Source organism: Dermacentor andersoni, chromosome 2, assembly GCF_023375885.2.
Source record: "Dermacentor andersoni chromosome 2, qqDerAnde1_hic_scaffold, whole genome shotgun sequence".
In the NCBI taxonomy this organism is placed as follows: domain Eukaryota; kingdom Metazoa; phylum Arthropoda; class Arachnida; order Ixodida; family Ixodidae; genus Dermacentor; species Dermacentor andersoni.
Genome location: NC_092815.1, coordinates 5,653,419 through 5,672,775, shown reverse-complemented (window position 1 = coordinate 5,672,775; position 19,357 = coordinate 5,653,419).

Below are 19,357 nucleotides of genomic sequence, written 5' to 3'. Positions count from 1 at the left end.
GGATTTGATCCCGCGCCCTAGGCCTTAGCTGCAACGCGAAGGCCACTACGCCACCACGGCGGGCAAGAAAGATAAATGACCCAGGTCGAACGTTACTGACATTCCGAAACCAGCCGTGCATTTTTGTTCCCAATGCTCTAATCAAGAGACCCGTGCGAGTTCCGAAACGTCCTCAGCTTTCGACTTCATTCCAGACAACTACTACTTGTATTATGTATCGTGGGAGCTTCGATCATGGCTCATTTTGTATAAATATGAGTACTACATGCTGTTTGACTCACTGTGTTGCCGATCACAAAGTGCAATAGCTGTGTCTCGAGTGAGCTCAACGCAGGAGGTGAAAAGTTCCCTGAACTCACAACGTTGATGTGGCAAAAGGATCCTCTAGAGAACCTCTGCAAATTTTTTACTCATTTCAAACAAACGGGCGCATTGTGCAGAGGATGCCGTGGCCATCATCTTTGGCGAATGCGGCAGCGCTACGCGCAGCGAGAACCGCTACAAATGAAAAAAAAAAAAAGGCAACGCCGTGCTCTCTTCCGATGCCTCCTTCGCGTGGCCTAATGTCAACAGGTGACGTCAACAGGGTAAAAGCAGCCGATTGGGCGGTCGTCGAAGGCCGACGTGAGTGTTCCGGGAGCGGAGGGGCCTCGCCCATTGTGCGCCGGCGAACCTTTTAGGAAGCTTCCACGCAGTGAGCTTCACGAAGAGGGCGATTGGCTTAACTCTTTCGAGTTAGCTTACCAGGCAGACTGCGTATTTTCGGGCTTCCGAAAACCCCTTTGATACTTTTCCTCATCCCTTGCTGTTACATAACGTATAATGAATCTGCATTCATCCTTCTATAGTCGATTGGATCAGAAATTCTTTGACTGGTTAACGCACCTTGTCATGATCAACGGAGTTAAATCAACTGGTATCGCCGTAACTTCTGGCGTACGTGCCCCAAGGGTCTGTTTTGGGGCCATTGTTATTCTTAGTTTGAATAAATAATACTTTGTAAGGACTTGAGTGCAAAGTGCAATTATGCAGAAGACAGCGTCATTTATAGAGATAGACGAAATTATCATGATGTTAGCTGCCTACAGAGTCATATAACTACAATTCAAGGTTCGGGCTCGAAGCTGCGCATGTCACATACAGCTTTTCTGGCCATGTACCAAATACCGCTCCAAGCGGCCGCGTCGCGAAGCTAGCGCGTTTTTAACCGATCGAGCGGGTTTTTTGCGAATAATTAATAGCACCAGTCGATCATTTAAAAAAAGAACGTGACAGGTTCCAGAAGACAAGTCACACGAGACAAATCCAGCGAATATGCCGTGGAAAGCTAATTTTTTTTTTCCAAGAGCGGTTGAAGATGCAACAATGGAAGCATATGGAAACGACAAAATTTTTGTATTCTATTTTCAAGACATAAACGGTCGCTGTGATAAAACTACGTCTGCTATCGTAATAGCCGCTACATCGTATGTAGACCGGATTTTCAGCTTTCCATTGATGGTTATCTCCATTCTCTACGCATGGCGTAACAATGTTCCCGAAGCGATTTTTGAAACATAGTCGTGCAAGCAGTGGCCGAGTGGGTTAATCACAGGCAACTATCATTCCGCGTGATGCTGGCTGCGGTTCAATATGGCACCCCGTGACACCTATATTTAAACCACATGGACTTATTTTCACAGTTTACCACCAGATGGAGAAACACAAAACTGAAGATGTGGTTTCGGTTTTGGTTTTTCAGTGGTGCTCTTAAATGTTACAGTTACATTAAATGTAGTTTTCCTTCCTATAGCGTAGCAATGTGTTGCTGATTTGTTAACTCATCGCTTTTACAATTATGTTTTATTCCTTGGATAACATGACTACAAGCATGCGCATGTATTTGTGTAGCGCAAAAAAGTGCCTTGTAGCATTGAATGCCCCTAAAACGCAAAGCTACAACAGGTCCCTGAAGATAAGCAACACATAGTGATCTAATATACCCTAGTTACAGCGCAGCTTAACCACGGTTGAACTCAACCGTGGTTAACTCGTTCAACCTTGGTTAAGGCTTAGCATAGTGCGCCGGAGTTACACGGGCTATCATGTTCACGGTTAATGCCATGCACGGGTATGGTCCTTCGACGGAGGGAACAGTGGCATTGATCCTAGCCGTCATCTCGGTGTAGAGGCGAGCGTTTCGACTGCTTGAGCGCAGGGCGGCCAGAATATCTTGGCACATCGGTGTCAGCGCCTCCGTTGTCGCATCAGGCCAAATGATGCGCATTTGGGAAGGTATCTGGGAAGCGCCCGCGCTGCACTCGGGAGAGGTACAGTCCGCCATCTTCCCGCAACGTCGGTTACACTCGAGGAGGTTAAAGAAAGACTGCTGGAGTGGAGTCCGTAAAGGGAAGCCGCCGCGTCGCCATCTTGCGGCGGGCAACAGCACGCCAGTCGCCGCAGCTTGTGGGGCCGTTGTATCTTGCCGTGCGCAGTGCTGCGCCTATCCCAAGGTGTGCTAGCGCGCTCGGGTGTTTTTAGGAAAGTTGACGTATAAGCAGTTCACATGTTAGCGTTATCCTTCTCGGTTAAGTAAGGTTACAGATTAGCATTGCCTTGCTCTAGAATAAAGGAAAATACTATTTCAGGCTAAAAGGAAACGATACAGAAGTACATGTTCCTGGACTAGTGGGTTCATATTGTTGAGTAGACCATAAATATGATCGATTTGGCGCAAACAACGACGGACGGAAGGAAGGAAGGGGAGTGGTAACTTTTAACTGTTTATTCTCTATTGTATAACATGCATATTATACACGCAGGTGAATGCGCAACATACCAAAAGAGCCTCAATCGCGCAACACCCTAATCACAGCCGGCTACCAAAACACCTTCTCTCGGCATGCAAAAGTATAACTGATGTGTCGCTAATGCAATATGCAAGACGAACCTCGCTGCTTAATATGAAGCGCCTCTAGCAATTCACGTGCCGTGGTGTCCCCGCTTCTTCCAAGAATCCTTATCTTGTCCAGACATGGTTCACACTGATATGAGTTGCAGTGCTTAGGCAAATGTGCTCCGTCTTTACCTTTCAGTGATAGTTCATGCTCCCGCACACGCTCATTTACGCATCGCTCAGTCTTGGCGACATATGTCTTACCGCAAGACAGCAGAAACTCGTAAACGACTCCATTAGCACATTTTGTGCACGGCTTGGCGTGTAGTTTAAAACAGCCACGTTTCTTACCAGAGAGAATGCGAGGACACAGCTGGGCGAGCTTGCGTGGCGCAGAGAATGCGATTAACACCCCATGTCTTTCTGCAACCTTCGTTAGGCTGTGAGTTACACGGCGCATATAAGGTAGACCTCCGGCCTCACCGTTCTCTGCGCTTGCTCAGCCCTTCCCCTGTGTTCGTCGCTCTTGGATTTCTAAAGAAGTGGCTCGGCAACGGCAGTAATGTATTAGCGACACATCAGTTTTACTTTTGCATGCCGAGAGAAGGTTTTCTGACAGCCGCGAGGGATTAGGGTGTTGCGCGATTGAAGCTGCTTTTGTATGTTGCGCATTCGCTTGCGTGTATATAAAGCATGCTATACAACAGAAAATAAACAGTCGAAAGTTGGCGCTCCCCTTGTTCCCGTCCGTCGTTTCCTTAGTTGCCCCAAAGCGCTCATATATATGGTCTACTAAATGAAAGGAAACGGCCGCCACCAAAGTTCCGAGACCCTCCTGGGAATGGGAATGAAAAACACCGGCAACACCTGGCGATAATGAAGATAATAATGAATACTTGTGTTTGTTGTATGTACTGCAAGTTCTCATGCTAGATTTTCAGTCTTTAGTTGCTTTTTGTTCTAACAGCTTTCATGATCGATCAATTTCTACACTGCATTACAGAAGATGAATAAACACTAATTATTGCGCGGCCTTCTTTGTACTTCGCGATAAAATGGCAAAATATCCTACTACTCGGATATCTGCGATCAGGAGATCCCCAATATGGATCGCCTCATAACCTACAATGCTGCATTAGAACTTGAAAAATCGTTAAAAAAGCAATTAGAAACCGCTGGAAAAGTCTGCGAAAAACGCTGCGAACCTCGTGGCAGGCGGCTTTATGCCCCCCGCAAGATGGCCATCACCGGTTTCACCCGAGCCCATAGGCCGGTATATATAGGCGGCTTCCACTCCAGCAGTTTTTCTTAAACCTCCTTGGTTACACTAAACCGAAGTTGCCAAGTTCGGTTAGCGGTGAATCGTGGTTAGCGGCTTAACCACCGTTCCACCTGCCGTGTAACCGCGCTGACCGCGTTTAGTGATAACCGCAGTTACGTTAACAGCGGTTAAGGTCACCCATTTAACAGGGGTATTGTCCTGCTTGCAGACGCCTCTATAATTGCAGCAGAGAACTGAAATAACAAACCTAGGTTTTTTGAGTAGGAGAACGGCGATGGGGCGAAGGCAAGCAGCGTGCACTATTGACAAATTAGTATTACGCATTCCTTTCTCTAGAGGACTCACTGGAGTTCAAAGAGGAATCGCAGTCATATTTGCGAAAAAAGCATTATTGCGCCTTACCGCTTACATTATGTTCCATTTCTTTGAAGACCAACTGTATCAAAATTACGGGCAGCAAGAATGTCGTTGTTTCAGAAAGGGTAGGCAAAAAGAAACTTCGTGCAAAAATGTTGCGGTTGAAACACAAGGGAGCGTTTAGGATAAGCTAGAAAAATAGAACTTGTCGACATCAAAGCTGACAAAAACGCCGCTGACTGGCTCAAATGAGGCGGAATTCAAAACATTGAGAACCAGCTAGCTCAAGGTATTGAGAATACGTTTGGGGCTTGCGTCGAATCCGCCAACTACGGTGTGCCCGCGCCGTCACCTTAAGTGAAAAAAAAAAAAGATCGGACAGTTACCAGCTCCGCATCTGTGCCACTATTCCTATGATAGCATATGCGCTACTCATTTATAGCCAACTTAGCCGAAGAGAAGTTTCGTTGCAGCTGGACTTTATTTTGGACATAAAGGGCCCTCCGGTTTTCAGTCCTTCGTAGCGACCTCGACCACTCGGGCAAGACGGTGCGGCAGCCACGGCGGTCCAGAGCGGTGCAAGCACTTGCGCAAGGTTTTCCTTAGGCGGGCACTGAGCTGTGCTTCGTGGTTGCTCTCGCGACTAATGAGCCTGACAATCAGCGGCGTAAATTTTCGCATGCCGCCTAGAAGGACACTAGGGCTATTCGTAGCGCGTTCTTCTGGGCGGCGCGTTTTCTTCCCCTCTCGGCTGTCCTCAGTGCGCACCAGGGTGCACACGTAGCTGTTGACATCACGAAACATCGGCCACCTCAATACGCTGACATTGTGAGCGACGTCCTCGCATGTGCCTTTGACATGACGGAAGCAAATGCGCGTTTACAAGCGTTTTTTTCTTTCACTTAGGTTACTCTGGGTACACTATGCGATGCTGGATGTGCAACTAGAAATCTGCGAGTCTGAGTCGCTGTATGGCGTTCACTCACGAAACCTGGCGAAGTTTGGGGCGATACGATAGGATTATGTGGCATGGGCTGAGGAAGACTACTCATCCAGTGGAGAACCTTGCTGTCCTGCCCTGAATGCCTGGCCTGAAGCTTGATTCTTTCTGAGGTGATATTCACCCAGAGAAGGAATGCGCCCAATAGGCGAAGAGGTACAGCGTCTGGATTAATCGCGGCAATCAACGTGTTGCCTGCAGTCGTGTAGCGATAAAAAACGCGTTTGAATAAATTCCCCGTGCTGCGTTTGCCCCAGTCGAAGAATGTGCAATGTCCTTCCACGCCAGCTGTCTCAACCGTGCATGGCGCTCGACGATTATTCATTTCTGTAAAAAAACTACAGCAAATTACACGTATATAAGCACGAGTTGCATAGTATTTTCGCAAAATATTTTTCATGTAAAGTTGCTTTTGGGCACGTGAGGGCCATTTGAAATTCATGAAACGGTGCAAAACCAGGTGCAAAAGAAATATTTATAAAAAATCGACAGTTTCGCGCGTTTCCAACTTCGCTTATTTTCAAACTCGAGAAGTACGGTCCTAATTATCAAAGTGCCAATGAGGCATCTGTAGGCACACCCAAATGACACTTAACTGTGGTATAGTCAGCAACGTACTAATTGCGCACTAATTTTTTCCGACTCGTAAAGAAACCCCGAAATTTGAAAAACCACTTGACTGCGCTCCTACCCGCATCATAAAGAAGCGCACTAAGATAAGCTGATTGAAAGCAACCGCCTTGCTTGTCTCAAATCGGAAGAGACAGCGCATCACCTTGATAATGATACGGAAGGTGCACCAACAGCAGGTTTTGCGGCTTCGCAGCTATTCCTTCCTCTCATTTCTACGTCACACTCAAGGCCGACAAATCACACTAATAACGAAAGCCCCTTGATAACGCGGGAGAAGCGTCATTCTCACCACAAATAAAACGCGAAAAGCGATGGAATAGGCGCAGAACGTTTCAAAATCCCGGCTCTGCTCGCACCACATCGAAAGAGTGCTCGCGCAGTTATATTTCGCCGCTGAAACTTGCATCGGACCAAAGCCATATTAAAGTGACGGTTTTATTTTTCATGATTGTTTACGTGCTGCAAAAGCAGGTTCGTGGCAAAAAGTAAAAGCGAAATAAACAGACCGGGAAAAGGCAAAATGGATGCGTTCAAGAAGGCAAATGCACAATCCCAGCGGGAAAGATTAGCACAAGTGACTGGTGGCCGGAGCGGCAAAATAGCGACACGCGGCGCTGCTGTTCCCGAGCGCACCGAGAGCGAGGGGGCAAGGCAAATTACGTTTTCCAAAACAGGGATGGCAGGCAGAAACCGACCTCTCTTAAAGGCTGAAATTTCGAAAGCTACCATATGCCTCACTTTTCGGCCACACCATGCGCCCATGAGGCTGCACAATGAGACTTCGATAAGGAAACTGTACCATCGCTGTTAACGCCCGCGCATAAAAAATAAATAATTGGGCTCACGTGCGCAGCCTCTTTGGTGCATAGCTTGGACGATAACTGAGGCATGTGACAACTATTGAAATGCGGGCTTTAAGATGGGTCGGCTTCTGTCGGCCACCCCTGCTTAGGAAAATGGAATGTCCGGATTGCGCTGCCCACCCCTAGGAAAATGGAATGTGCCTTACCCTCTCGCTATCGGTGCGCTCGGGAACACCAGCGCTCCGTGTCGCGATTTTGCTGCTATGGCCACCAGTCACTTGTGCTAATCTATTTCCGCGGGGGCTGTATCGCTTCCAAATGTGCATTGCCAATCGCGACGTCTGCGCACACACACGCACAAAAAAAGAAAAAAATCACCACCCAAGCACTCCGTATAGATGGTTAACCAGCGAAGCTGAAACTTGCGGCCCCAGTGTTTATCACTGGGTCAATCACGACGGTTCATTAACCGACGGCTTGGTAGGCTGCCGGATCCTCGGTACGCCGTTGCTGCTTGCGCTGGGCTGCACGAGCCTGTTCTTGTGCCCGGGATGCAGCATCGGCACGGCGTAGACGCGTTCGTTCGCGGTTCTGCTCGCGGCGTTGCTGATGGAAAGCTGCCTGCACTTCAGGAGTAAGTATGACGCGTGGCGTACCCATATCGGAGCCGGAGAGAAACTGCGGCGCTGCTGCATGTGTGCTCGGCTACGATGGAGAGCAACGACTTCACTATTGGCACAGCCGATCGCGTGCCTCTCCTTTTTTTTTTCGCGCATGCGCATGGGGTTGTGCCGAAGGAGCTTTCAGCGAAGAGGCGACGGACAAACGGACGGACGAATCCGGTAGCCATATACAGCTTCGCTGTAGATACACCAGATTCCAGTGCGCCCTATTATCTTTGCCTTCATAAGAACAGTTCAAAACCAGCTGCCGCCTAGAGTCCGCGTTATCACATCTTAAGCGCCTTTCTTGATGACCGACGCTGAAATTCTACAGCAGACATCCGTTACCCTTCCCTTGAGCTCATCTGACGTCGTCGTCTTTCTCATGTAAACATGATATTTCACATAACCGTAAAGACAGAAATCGAGTGGAGAGGTCAGGTGACCTAGCTGGCCAGTTTGCAGGCCCGTGTCTTCCAATCCATTTTGCATGAAAAGTCGCATCCAGCCTGTTTCGTGCTGAGCTGCTGCGGCGTGCTGGCGCCCCATCTTGCTGATTCCACAGAAGGGAAAGACGTGACGGCGGGACTGCGTGAGAAACTCGTCCACCGCTCCTTCAAGGATTTCGTCCGCGTAACGCTGTCCAGTGAGTGTGTGATCGAAGAGGATGGGACCAATTACGGCACCAGCGCAAATTTCGCACCCCACATTGAACGACCACTGGTACTGGTGCCGAGTGCACTTCCTCCAGTGTGGATTGGAGTCACTCCAATAGTGTTCATTATGCAAGTTTACCTAGGTGTTTCTGCAAAAATTTACTTCATCTGCGCACAAGATTTTGCTCAAAAATTCCGGTGACGCATTGGTTTTTGTGGGGACCCAATTCAAGAAATCTAGACGCTTCCGCAGGTCCCTATATTTGAAAAAATGGTGCAGGTTAAGGTGGTACGCGTGAAAAACCGAGTCATTTAGAATCCGCCAAACTGATTACTTGGAAATTGATCATCTTGTAATACTGGGGTTACTGCGCTATAGACACACGGACAACAGAAATAGAAGTGGACAAGACGCTCGCAGACTCACAACTAAATTTTATGGGGTGAAAGATGACACATATATATACAATGATCAAAATGACGTCATCATGCTGATAGGCCATCCAAAATCATTGCCGTCACAATCTTACGTCTAGAAATTGCATCTCACAATCGGCAATCACAATGGAAAGATCGCTAACGCATACGCGCGCTTTCTTCTTCATAACATAGGCCTCGAACAGCTTCCGTGTACGGCGATCCCTATGACGGTTTAAATTTTTTTTTTCTAGAAGCGGAAGGCACACCTTCTTTGATTCTTTTTCACAATTCCTGCAATGTTTTGCTAGGTGGGAATGCTCGTCATATGGGCTTATTCTTAAAATGTTTTTTTAACGGATATTAATACAGCGTCCGGTCTGACCGACATGAACACAGCCGCAGGAGAAAGGGCATTCGTAAACCACACTGCAAGTGCAAGGAACAAACTGTGACCTCTGGCTTACATGGCAAACAATATGGCTATGGCTAGAAATCTTTTAAATCTTTCTCAGGACGTGTGGACACAAACGGACCATGTTTAAATGAACAGAAAACACAACATTCAGCCCATAACGTTGCGCCACTGTGCGACACCTTATGTTGGTAAGGGACCACAGCATGTCTCCTAGAGAGAGAGAGAGAGAGAGAGAGAGCTAAAACTTTATTATGTCCTTCATGGGGTCTAGGGGTGGCAGGGGCTGGGGGACTAACCCCCAGTCTCCACCTTCCTCAGACAGCTCCCAGTCCTTGCTTTCTGGCGGCATCTTCGGCCATCCGGACGGCCCAGAGCTGCTCCTCTGGGTCCAAGCTGAGCAGCAGTCTCCCACTGCTCGGCCGTAGCTATGATGCATGTGGTGTTATTGCGGTAGGTGTTGGTGAGTGAGGCTTTGGGGCATTGCCAGATAATGTGATCGAGGTCAGCGCCGGCCTCGCACGCTTTGCAGAGTGGGAAGCATACATCGGGGTAAATGCGGTTGTATATCACGGGGTTCGGGCAAGTTCGTGTCTGAAGTAGTCGCCAAGTGGTGGATTGAGATTTATTCAGTGTTTTGTGTGCTGGGGGTAGCTTAACCGCTGACCATTCGGTCCCGCGCGTGACGAGATGCAGAACAGAGGGCTGGTTAGGATCAGAAGACTCAGGAGAAGGATGATGCGCCCGGTGTGCGAGAGCTCGAACGGCATCGTGGGCGGCTTCGTTTCCTGCCAGGCCCGAGTGACTAGGGGCCCATGTGATCTGGACGCGGCGTTGCCTTGAGAGAGGAGTGCCCGCGAGTATCTTCTGCGCTTGGGGCGCTATCAGTCTTCTTGTGTAGTTGGGAATGGCCCTTTTTGAATTGCTGATCATGCAGTTTGCATTGGTAGCCGCGTAGGCCAAAGCGATGGCCGTTTCTTCTTCGGGTTGCGTGGTGAGTATTGATGCAGCCGCGGCGAGACGGTCCTGCGAGCCCGTGACTGCGACGACCACCATGGCGTTTTAGTTGGGGTATCCCGCTGTGTCCACGTAGGCTACGTCAGCAGCTTAGTCGTAGCGCTTTTGTAGCCGTTTAGATCTTTCTGCACATTGCTCCGGATTGTGTTCATGGTGCATATTGCGAGGTATAGCTGAGCGCGAATGTTTGGAGGGACGGGTACATTTGGTTCGAATTGGGTGATGTAGCTTATGCCTAGGGTGCCTAGAATATGTGCCGGCCCGTGGTGGACTTGGCGAGTCGTTCGTATTGGCTAATATGCTGCGCTTCAATAAGCTCGTCTATGGTGTTGTGAATGCCGAGGGCGTCCAGTTTCTCGTTAGAGGTGGAGGTGGGAAGATGTAGGGCTTGTTTATAGGTCCTCTTGATCATGGTATTGAGTTTGAGCTTGACAGTTGCATTGAGGCTAAGCTACGGGGTGACATACGTGATCCTGCTCAGAGCGTAGGTGGTTACCAGGCGTATAAGGTTGTTTTATTTCATGCCGTGATGTTGATTTGCGATGCGTGCGATGAGGCAAGTGGTTTGGTGTACATGAGTACCTAATTGCTTGAGTATCACCGTGTTTATGCCGTTTTGTTGGATGCGTAAGCCAAGGATACGGATGCTAGGATGCTGATGCACGTGGAGTTCTATCTTGGAGGGGGGGTGAGGGTCTGAACATCGACCTCCCCAATTAAGCTAGTACAGAAGAAGCTCCGATTTCGGTGGGGAGCAGTCCAGGCCGCGCGGTTCTACATATGCAACGACCTCGTTGATGGCTTGCTGCAGCGTGTCTTGGATGTCCCCGTCGCTGCCCCCGGTGACACACCGGGGGATATCATCTACGTAGAGGCTATGCTTGAGATTGGGGTACTAGCTAATGCAGGCGGTAGTCTGAGCAAGGCCACGCTCAGCACGAATGGGGACAGAACCGATCCTTGCGGTGTGCCTTTGCTGCCGAAGTGAATAATTGGTGACTGCAACCCTCCGAAAGTAATCGTGGCCGTGCGACCTGTAAGGAAATTATTTATGTAGTTATGCGTTCGATGTCCAACCTGGATTTGTGCCAGTTGGTTCAGTATGGCCTCATGCGTGACGTTATCGAAGGCCTTGGTTATGTCTAGCCCCAAGATGGCTCTGGTGTCCAGCCTGGAGCTTTTGTCACCATCGATAATTTGGCGTTTGAGCTGAATAATGAAATCTTGAGCAGAAAGTTTGGGGCGGAAGCCAACCATGGTATTGGGGAAGAGGTCGTTGTCATTCATATGTCTGTGTACGCGTATGAGGATGACGTGTTCGAGGTCCTTTCCGACAACATGAAGTAAGGGAGATAGGGCGGAGGTTTTCGATAGGAGGTGCTTCGCTGGTTTGGGAATCATAATGATTTTGGCTTCTTTCCATTGTGAGGGGAGGTTTCCAGTTTCCCAGTACTCGTTAAAATAAGCTGTTAGGGCTAGTATAGAATCCTCATCTAGGTTGCGAAGTATTTTATTAGTAATGTCATCAGGTCCCGGCGCCTAGTTAGGGCGGAGTGCGAGGATGGTTTCAAGCACTTCTGCTGATTGTATGGGCGCGTCCAGGGGGTCGTTAGCGGTCCCAGTGTATGCTGCAGTGGGTGTAGTAGGTTGAGGTCTTACGCATCGGTCCATCAGCTCTTGAAGAACTTGTGCGTCCGTGCGCGGATGGGTGTGAATAACTTTTTGCAAGTTGTGCTGTTGTGTGTTCTTGCTGTTGGCCGGATCAAGGAGGCAACGGAGGGTATTCCACGTTTTGAGCAGGTTTGGTTACCGCTCCATGCTGTCGCATGTGCTACGCCAATTTAGACGAGTAAGTTGTTGTGCATAGTCTTCGATGTGAAGGATGAGAGTGCCAATATGTTTCCTGAGCGTTTGGTTGAGCTTGTTGTGTTTGTATCTGCGTCGCAGACTGGCGAGGGCTTCCCACATATGCAGTAACTTGCTATCTGCCTCCTGTAGATTGGCTTCCTCAGGCACCAATTTACTGGCTTCGCTCGGGTCTTGCAGCAATGATGCGATCTAATCTTCTAAAGTGGGTTGGGTACCGGAGAAAGACGTGAGGGCTCTGGCCTGGCGAAAGCGTCCCAGTTCGTTATGCGGAGTTGACGGCCCTTGGGATTTCATGGGCCCGCTCGAACTGTTTGGATTAAATAGTGGTCGCTGCACAAGTTGTCTTGTGTGTTGATCCAGTCTGCCTGTGGAATTCGTTTTGCGAATGTCAGGTCCGGAGTAGTGTCTGTGCTAGCGCTGCTTCCCATACGAGTGGAACAAGTTGGATCCGTGACAAGAGTAAGAGCTAGATTCTCTCCGTCAAGCCATAGTTGTTATCCATTTCGGCGGTCCACTGGATGTCCCCATGCCACCGCAGGGGCGTTTAGTTCCGCTACGATGAGCAGGGGGGCTCCCCTGGCTACTTGATCCGCTTTGATGAAAAGTCGTAGAAACCTATGTTGTTGTTTGGGGCTGCTGTACACATTGAGGATGAAGAGGCTCTGTTGCGTGCGGGATGATCTCCAGGAGAATGTGGGCTGCTGTAATAATGCCTGTGTGATGCTGTATAACCGGAATGTTTCGCTTAACTAGTGTGGTTACTTGGGGTCTGCGGTTATGTCACAGAGTGCATGCCCGCGTCCCTCTCGGGATGGCCGCCAGTGCCGCCCCAGCTACAGCGCCGCTTGCACGGCGATGGGAAGAGAGCGGTCCCCATTGTTCCCGTCTCGCCCGACCGTTTGGTCACGTGGGTCGCCTGAGCGCGACGGAGGGACGAGGCAGCTCGGGGAGCGGCAGAGTGGCTTGGAAGACGGAGCAGGGTGGTCGTGCACCGGGAGACAGCTGAAGATGTGGTCGGCAGGCTGAAACCTCCAGGCCGAAGTCTTCGCCGTTCGACCGACAGACGGTGCAAGTCCGTCAGGATCTTCGGCAGCGAGGTACCAGCAGCCCGACGCTCTTCAGACCGGGATCTCGGCAAGCACGCCACAGTTAAGCCTCGTGTTCCAGCCCACTCTCAGAACTTTCCGCCGGACTCTTTTTTTTTTAATCGCGTTTAATCTTTCATTTATTTATCCATCGCGTGTTACTTCTTTTATGTTCTGTTAGTGTAGTGCTTGCCGTATTTATTGTCGCGTGTATTTTTTGTTTATTCGCGAGTCTTAGCAGCTCCCACGTGGTGGGCTTAGTGTCGCGCGAGTGGCGTCAGGGCGTGTGTTGTGTGACCCGCACGCCTTCCGCGAGCTAGGACCCACTACTGGAAGTTTGCATGTTTTTTTTTTCATTATGTCTCGGACATGATTTTATCTTATTAAATTGAATGTGTGTGTTTTACGTCGCCTCCCGTCTCATGCCTCTGGTTCACGGTCGATCAGGCGTGGACCTTATCGCCGGTCAGCAGTCGAACCCTCACTAAACGCACGCGGGGTGGGTTTGTTGTCGCCCCATCCCCTCCGGTTCGGAGAGTGTGATTACCTCACAACCAATCTTTGACAACTGGCGTCCGCACGACAGGACTCGCTGACCGCGATCTTCCGTGACCACGAGGCATAGCGGGCGGAACAGACGCGTACGGCCGAGAGCGGGAGAAGGCCGAGATATGGCTGATGCACTGCTCGATGAATTGGAGCGCATCGTGGCCGTCGGGAGGCAGATGGGCCTTGAGGGGCCAGCGCTCCGGGAATTTTTGCGCGACATGCGCTCCAAAGAGGAGGCGGATCGTCGCGAACGCAGGAAAGCGCGAGAGCTGCGACAACGCGAGGCGGAGGAATGCGATGCGGCACGGTCTTCCCAGCGTGTCCTCGAGTTGGAGAGGGAAATTGCGCTGTTGCGCGCGAGGGAGGGCCGTGTCGAGAGCATTCACAGAGTGCCTGCAGGGCTCGACCGCCGCCGCTGACCAACCTCATCTCTCTGGAGTGAACCTTGCGCAGGTTCGTGCCCAGCCCGTATCCTTCCTCGTGCCTAAGCCCTTCGGTGCCGGGGCCCTCGAAGCGAACGAGAGGCCGTTGCTTCGGGAATCAGGCGGTGTGGTGGGTGACGATGGTCAGAGGCTGGCCACGAAAAACGTCAGCCCCCGCGCAGGCAAATGGTGCCGACATCGCAAGCCGAGAGAGGCGGCGAAGAGTGTGGCGCGGCGGTGGCTGGCGAGTTACCACACACCGCGGGGGCGCGAGGTGCGGACCCCTGGCAGACTCCGGAGGGGGAGGAAGAGGCCGCGCAAACGACGCAGAGGTCACAGAGGCGTCGACAGAGCCTGGCGGTCGCAGAGCGTTGATCGCCGCCGCGAAAGAGAGCGCGAGCGAGATATGCAGTTTATCTTCGGCAGGTGCCACTGAGCCGCGTCCTTCGTGGCACCCGGTTAGTCAGGCGCTTCGCGTGGGTGGGGACCGGGCAGGGTTCGGTGTACCCCAATCATCAAGCCAAAAGCAGGCAACCGGGGCGCGAGGTGATATGTCGCTGTGGAGCGGCTAGTGCGTCCCCCCACCTATGCGTCGGGAAAGCTTGGGGGACGGCAGGAATGCGACCCCAGCGAGTACGACTGAAATAAGCAGGTATTGAGAAGGGAAGTCGGCACCGCATTGATCATTTAGTTTTGTTAATAGTGCCACGCTTCATATCTTTTTTAATGTTCCACTGCGTTTGTTGTTTGATTTTCGGCCCTTCAATACGATGATCTCTGATTTTTTTGTTCATGTTTTCTTTTGTGTGGGTGATACGTGTTGCGTGTAGACTGCGCGTACCGGTTATGCCGTGGTTTGCGCCAGTCACACGACCCAAGGGGACAATGTCTTATTACCTTCATTTTGAAGTTGGGGATTCTCGGGACCATTATTTTATCGCTAGTTTTCTGTTCTTTTGCGTTTGAGTTGGGCTGTGGACTGCACTGACTGGCCGAGAGCGAGGCGGCGATGTGCGGGGACTAGGGCCTTTTGCGGAGGACTTCCCGAACCGTGACCCACACGACGACGTGATTGTGCGCGTGCATGACTATGTGATAGTTTTGAATTTTATTGGAATAACATTCTTGTCGTCGGGGTGGTGTCTCAGAGTGCATGCCCGCGTCCCTCTCGGGATGGCCGCCAGTGCCGCCCCAGCTACAGCGCCGCTTGCACGGCGATGGGAAGAGAGCGGTCCCCATTGTTCCCGTCTCGCCCGACCGTTTGGTCACGTGGGTCGCCTGAGCGCGACGGAGGGACGAGGCAGCTCGGGGAGCGGCAGAGTGGCTTGGAAGACGGAGCAGGGTGGTCGTGCACCGGGAGACAGCTGAAGATGTGGTCGGCAGGCTGAAACCTCCAGGCCGAAGTCTTCGCCGTTCGACCGACAGACGGTGCAAGTCCGTCAGGATCTTCGGCAGCGAGGTACCAGCAGCCCGACGCTCTTCAGACCGGGATCTCGGCAAGCACGCCACAGTTAAGCCTCGTGTTCCAGCCCACTCTCAGAACTTTCCGCCGGACTCTTTTTTTTTTAATCGCGTTTAATCTTTCATTTATTTATCCATCGCGTGTTACTTCTTTTATGTTCTGTTAGTGTAGTGCTTGCCGTATTTATTGTCGCGTGTATTTTTCATTTCTGTCGCGTATTTTTTGTTTATTCGCGAGTCTTAGCAGCTCCCACAGGGTGGGCTTAGTGTCGCGCGAGTGGCGTCAGGGCGTGTGTTGTGTGACCCGCACGCCTTCCGCGGGCTAGGACCCACTACTGGAAGTTTGCATGTTTTTTTTTCATTATGTCTCGGACATGATTTTATCTTATTAAATTGAATGTGTGTGTTTTACGTCGCCTCCCGTCTCATGCCTCTGGTTCACGGTCGATCAGGCGTGGACCTTATCGCCGGTCAGCAGTCGAACCCTCACTAAACGCACGCGGGGTGGGTTTGATGTCGCCCCATCCCCTCCGGTTCGGAGAGTGCGAATTACCCCACCATCAATCTTTTGACAAGTTATCATCGCAAACTGCTGTGTATGCCGCGTATCCTGACAGCTTAGCTGGTTCTCCGGTCTCTTGTAATGCGATAACATCGGGAAAAGTATGAGGTGCGAGAGAGATAATGTATCGCTCTAAGTGTGCTCGTTTTCGCCGGTAGCCCCGGCAGTTCTACTGCCAAAGGCAGTAGGTAACACTTTTGGGATTACTCGCATCCATCTTTGTCGGGACGCGAGTACGGCTTCTTTAGGGGACCTGCTCTGGGACGGAGTAAGGTGCTTTCCAATTCTGTCAAACGGATGTTGTGATTTTGAGCCAGAGTCGCGACCATGTCTTGAAACACATTGGTCGTGTCGTCCATTTTTTTTTCCTGTCGCTGTTGTTCTCTTGCCGCAAAGGCGTGCTCAATTCTGGGCAGTAGTAGCGTTTCGAGTTTCGCAGTAAGGAGGGTGTCCATTGCGCGTCGAGAGCCCTTGCAATGGAGGCGTTGATCATTGTGGCAAGCTTACAGTCTAATGCTTCGCTGAGGTTGCGTTCTATGCGCTGTTGCAGCTGAGTGGGGGCCTCACAGCTGAAATTTTCTTCTGAAGTGTATGCTGGTGTTGCCGCTTTTGAGATGGGTTCGAGGGCTTTGCGTTTGTGCGGGGTCGGTTGTTGGAGGGTTCGCGGGCAATCTATTGCAGGGAGAGGAAGGATGTCTGCATTTGATGGTGAGTGTTTGGGTTGTGTATCTGCAAGTTGCATGTCTCCTAGCTCCTGGTTGTTGTCTTGCGATGAAGTTGTGACGTTACACTTAACTTTCTCCATTTTTTGCGAGCCGCTGTTACCACAGAGCTCGGATAACCAGCTGTATTTAGTTTAATGATGTTCAACCCTCTCCGCTACTGTGTGGCCGCAAGATTTCATCATGGCAGGACCAATGCTGGACTCGAGAATGCCGTTTTTTACTGTTTTAGAATGACTAGAAGAAAAACTTAACGGTGCTTTCATGGATCTGGGAAGAAATAGCCAGCAGGTATGAGTCACTTCAAAGCGCAGTCGAATATCGAAATACTGTAGCTCGTTCTCATGAGGGTGTCCAACCGTGAAGTTAAGTCCTAGCCCCGATTTTTAAGATACTTTCTGAGTGTCATGAACCCGATGCTTCAGCCCCCCCTCCCCCCGCTGTCGACAAACAGCAGGTAGTCGTCCATATAGCGAACAACGCGAACAGCTATTCTAACGAGGTCGTCACTGATGGCCCTATCTACTTTTGACAGAAAGATGTCGCTAAGGACGGATGCTACTCTGAAGCCAATGCAGAACCCTGACTTCTGAATGAAAAGCTGTACTCGCCAGGAAACGTAGGTGAAGGACAAGTACATAGATAAAAGTTCCAAAAAGGCTTCTACAGATCGAGATACCACACTACGCAATAAACTTCTGCTCGTCATTATATTCCGTAATGCACTCCTTTACAGCAATCACAAGTTCTGGCTGGTGTATTGCATAAAACCAATGCTCCGCATCTGTGCTCAATGCATTGCATCCGCCTGGGTTTAAATCCCGTAAATACCCTACCACTGCCGTGGAATTGGGTATCAAGAATGGATCCACAACCTCCAGTTTTGAGAGGTGCTTCTGAAGGAAACCAGAAACAACATTTGCCAAGTTCCTCTTTCTGATACGATTGAGCGAAAAGGTAGGTCCGGTTTATGAGTTTTTACAGAGAAAAAGTGTTTATAGCGCAGTAACCCTCATATTTCAAGATAAACTTCCACCAACTAGCCGAACTTGCCGCTCTACTCGTATTGGAAATTGGTACCTGGGCGGCCACATCCCACACGCTAGCATGAGAGTTTGAGGCCATAAATGGTAGAAGCAACCGTGCGTAGGCTAGGACTGAAATATGGAGCACTCCGCTGCTGTTTCTTGAAGCTGCCAGTCTGTCTCAGGCTTTCATAATTTCTTCTTATCGTCGATGCTATTGGTCTACCGCCATACTTCCATGACTGATATATCTTTGCGGCCTTCCTCTTGTTGCCATTTGCAGCTCCCAAGAAAAGGATTATGTTTGCATTCAGGTCATTAGAGAAAGACATGCGAAGAAACGCACCTTGACACCTTTGCACTGGTGTCGTCAATTCACTTTTATGGTGATAGGTTTTGTGGCAAAAAAAAAAAGACAGAGAACCATCCGTGCACTTTACCCTAAGACAAGAGCTATCATAGCTCGTTTCCGACTGAAACCAAGCGCGACGTGTTGCTTCGGCCGGTGCGCGGAAGGCTTGATCAGGCTGCCCTTCTTTATTGCTGTTATTTCGTTCTGGCTAACTCAGAGGGAACCTGTTCAAGTACGCTGTTTTGTTATGTGGGTGGGAGCGCAGTCACGCGGTATTTTTCATATTTCACGGGGTTTATTTATGAGTCGGAAAAAATTAGTACGCAATTAGTACGTCGCTGGAAATGCCGCATTCAGATGTCGCATGGCTGTGCTTACAAATACCTCATTAACACTAGGACAATTTGTACACTACTTCTCGAGTTAAATAATTAATTAGAATTACCCAGTTCAATCTCAGCAAGGAGAAAATTGCTGACCACTACTCCACTGTACTGGAAACAATATGCACTAGCTTTTCTTCGAGTAACGCAATTGCTCTTCTTTTAAATGTTGGTACATGCTAGTTGGGACACTCTGTATGATACGCAATGAACACAGTACGAAAAAATCGACCGCACACCTTATGCTGCAGATACACTACTCTTCTTTTAGACAGAAAATTGAGTTGGTTTCTGTTTCCTGCCCACATGCTATGAGGTGAAGTCAAAATGCGAACCCAATTATTCTAATGGTGGGACTCAAATTAAAAAAAAAAGATTTCTCGGTGAAAACGCAAACTACTTCGATTAGTAGTTCCGTCGTTAAAGTTGTCATGCTTTTCAATTATATCAACTTTTCTGCTTATCTTTTCATGGGCCACTTCAATGTGTTACCGTCTAACCATATTGACACGTGTACTTGACACGTAACACGTGACACGTGACACGTGTAAAGATGGACATGAACACGTGATAGCTTACGCTAGCCGGTCGTTGTCAAAAGCGGAAGGCAATTATTCTACAACCGAAAAGGAATGCCTCGCCATCGTTTGGGCTACAGCGAAATTTCGCCCTTACCTCTATGGCAGGCCATTCAAAGTGGTCAGCGACCATCACGCGTTGTGTTGGCTAGCTAACTTAAAGGACCCTTCAGGACGGCTGGCGCGGTGGAGTCTCAGACTACAAGAATACGACATCACTGTAACATACAAG